The sequence below is a fragment of the Mastomys coucha genome, unplaced genomic scaffold, assembly GCF_008632895.1.
Source record: "Mastomys coucha isolate ucsf_1 unplaced genomic scaffold, UCSF_Mcou_1 pScaffold6, whole genome shotgun sequence".
Taxonomy (NCBI): domain Eukaryota; kingdom Metazoa; phylum Chordata; class Mammalia; order Rodentia; family Muridae; genus Mastomys; species Mastomys coucha.
Window position 1 is genome coordinate 32,329,811 of NW_022196912.1, and position 3,622 is coordinate 32,333,432.

Here is a 3,622-nt window from a genome sequence, read left to right on the forward strand (position 1 = left end):
TTTTATAGTGTCAGTTGTTTACCACTAAGCTATACCGGAAGATAGATATATCTTGTGTTTTTAATTTTCATTTGTATATTTTCATATAATTGTTGACCATTGTTAATTTTTGAACATCATTGTTTAATTATCTATACAGTTTATTTATTCTGAATATAAATGCAATGCCTACTACACTTATTGTATCTTTCCAGTTTAGTGTCTACCTTGTTAGTTCATTTTAAATGATCTGATGAATACATTTTCATATTGACAAATTACAACTAATTACTGTCTTTTCCTTATGTTTCCTGTTTTCTTCACTTCAAACAACTGTTAACTCTCTAAAGTCTAATGTAGCTACTGTCCTTTGTTTTAACTGTGAAATGAAATAACCTCAAATTTTTCTATGAAATACAATTTATTTCAAACTAATTTTAACTACAGTGGTCTAGCTTCTTTACTCATGTAGACTCCTTACCTTCTTTAGATGATTGTGACTTCAAGGCTAACATCTATGTTTCTCCTACCCACCAGTCCCCATCTCTGTTTTGTTATTGGTATTTCGGACTTAATTAGATAGCTTATGCAAATAAATTCTACTTTGTAATCTCACTGATCATGTGATTTGTATGATTTCACACTTATGTACATGTACACAGTAGACATGAGGAATGCTCCTTGTGGAATTCAGAACAGAATTCATCCTTCCAATGCTTATCAGTATTCTGTGTCAGTTACTGTCATATTGCCTGATACCATTATTAAAATGTATCTTCACCGACCTTACTTTCAATTTGGTTTAAGAATGTTATAGATAAGATCATTATTGACTTCCTAATAAATCAAGAATTTGACACAAAGAGAAATTAAATTGTCTCTGCCTCTAGTTCCAATCCTAAACTTGACGACTTTTCATTAGTGTGTTTTAGTATGCTTTCTTATTGTCATGATTCAAATGCTAATGTTCTCTGCCTTCTTTTTTAATCCCATATCTTTATGTTTAACTAAACACGTTTGGTTCCTGTGAAAATTCATAAATATACATATATGAAAGGCATTTGGTAAAGGCCTTTGGGGAATATTTACCTCTATATGACTTTCTGAAGCTTAAGGTAGTTTTCAAATGTCACTTCACTTCCACCTAAAGAACAGCTTTCAGAACACCTAATAATTTAAGTCTGTAGAGAACAAGTTTGCATTTGTCTATCATATTTTTTCTTTGTGTTAAGCATTATTCCTAGATGAAGAGATATAGGCAGTTAAGAGCTACTGAAAGAGAGAAAATCAATCTTCCCAAGACACAAGCCTCCTGATAGCATATCTAGTACCAAGTGGTTATTTCTAAACACATTCACATTAAATGGACTTGTAGACTCTATGTACACACACACACTCTAACAACAAAGTCATGAATCTGAGAGAAAGTTAAAGAGGTAGAAATTATATAAATGCAGTATTCCTGTTTAAAACTCTCAAAATTAAATTACTTTTAATCTTTTGTTAATTCAATTAAAGGATGATTTTATTAAGGAATCAAATTCTATAATACAATATTATGAGATTCTAAGTTAACTTTCTTGATGTGTCAGACCTTTAAGTGTGTTTTAGGGTTCTCTGGTTTGTGTTAAGTATGGTAGTGGTTTGGTTGTCTACATTGTTCTGATGAGAAGCCAGGCATAAGTCTATTGTTTCACACATGTAACATTTCCCTCCAATCACAGGTGATTAGGAGATCTACTTGGTATGGTTTTCCTCTTTTTGTTATCCTCCTAGACTTGTAGATTGCTATCGTTTGTCTATTAGACAATCTGTGACTATTACCACTCCAATAATTTCTTATTCCTATTCTCATTTTTTTCCTCTACTTCCAAGTCTCAGTTATACCTGCTTTATTTCTTTAGCATGGATGGTGGTCTGCATGTATATATCTGTGTTGGTGCATGCAAAGGCCAGAAGAGGACATCAAGTGGCCGGATCTTTTTTTCTTGACATTATTGTTTTAAGAATGGGTTTGTGACACAAAGGAAGGAGACAGTGCCACAGTTGCTGCCAGCTCGGGGATTTCTGGCTCTCTTCTCTTCACCTTAAATTCGGGTGTCTTTTGTGAATAATCAAAAGCAGCAAAAAACAATGCTATCAGGCCAGCATTTTGAAACCAGAAAAAGAGATGAAAAAGAGAGAGGTTTGACCCTACTCAGTTTCAAGACGGTATTATTCAAGGCTTAACTGAAACTGGTACTGATTTGGAAGCAGTAGCTAAGTTTATTGATGCTTCTGGAGCAAAACTTGACTACCACCACTGTGCAGAAACACTCTTTGACATTCTGGTGGCTGGCGGAATGCTGGCCCCAGGTGGTACACTGGCAGATGACATGATGCGCACAAATGTTTGTGTGTTCAAGACCTAGAGACCATGCAAGCATTTGCTCAGGTTTTTAACAAGTTAATCAGGTGCTACAAATACCTGGAGAAAGGTTTTGAAGATGAAGTTAAAAGGTTATTGCTCATCGTAAAGGGATTTTCAGAGTCAGAGAGGAACAAGCTCGCCATCTTGACTGGGGTCCTTCTGGCTAATGGAACCCTTAATGCATCCATTCTTAACAGCTTTTATAATGAGAATTTGGTTAAAGAAAGGGTTTCAGCAGCTTTTGCTGTAAAGCTCTTTAAGTTATGGATAAATGAAAAAGACATCAATGCAGTTGCTGCAAGTCTTTGGAAAGTCAGCATGGACAACAGACTGATGGAGCTCTTCCCTGCCAATAAACAAAGCATTGAGCATTTCACTAAGTATTTAGCTGAGGCAGGCTTGAAAGAGCTTTCGGAGTATGTCCGCAACCAGCAGACCATTGGGCCTCGGAAAAGGCTCCAGAAGGAGCTTCAGGAGCAATTGTCCCACGGTGACCCATTTAAGGACATAATTTTATATGTCAAGAAGGAGATGAAAAAAAATAACATCCCAGAACCAGTGGTCATTGGTATAGTCTGGTTCAGTGTGATGAGCACTGTGGACTGGAACAAAAAGAGGAGCTTGTAGCAGAGCAAATCATCAAGCATTTGAAGCAATACAGCCCTCTACTTGCTGCCTTCACTACTCAAGATCAGTCTGAGCTGACTCTGTTACTGAAGATTCAGGAGTATTGCTACAACAACATTCACTTCATGAAAGCCTTCCAGAAAATAGTGGTGCTTTTTTTATAAAGCTGAGATCCTGAGTGAAGAGCCCATCCTGAAGTGGTATAAAGACGCACGTGTTGCAAAGGGGAAAAGTGTCTTCCTCTAGCAGATGAAGAAGTTTGCAGAATGGCTCAAAAATGCTGAGGAGGAATCTGAGTCTGAAGCTGAAGAAGGTGACTGAATTTTAAAACAACATCCTCAGTAAAGCAAACAGGAGTTGTAGATAAAATGTCATGTCTCATGTGTCCTGGTTCTTACATCTTCTTACCTCCCTATATCAAGCATGATATAAGAGCTTTTATGGCAATTTTTACTTTAACTGTTTTTATGGTTACCGGAAATGTTGGGTTTGGTTTCTGAAACCATGTGTAAGGAGCTGCAGGAGCCATAGAATTGAATCTGATGTTGCATTGGTTTTCAGTTACCTTCTACCTCCTGTATTTTTTACTGTAATAATGTGATGTAA

The 3,622-nt window shown here is 36.3% G+C and overlaps 1 pseudogene; it reads left to right on the top strand.

Annotated features, from left to right (window-relative positions):
- The first annotated feature begins 2,212 nt into the window (after window positions 1-2,212).
- LOC116080162 lies at window positions 2,213-3,399 on the top strand (annotated as a pseudogene).
- Window positions 3,400-3,622: the final 223 nt, after the last annotated feature.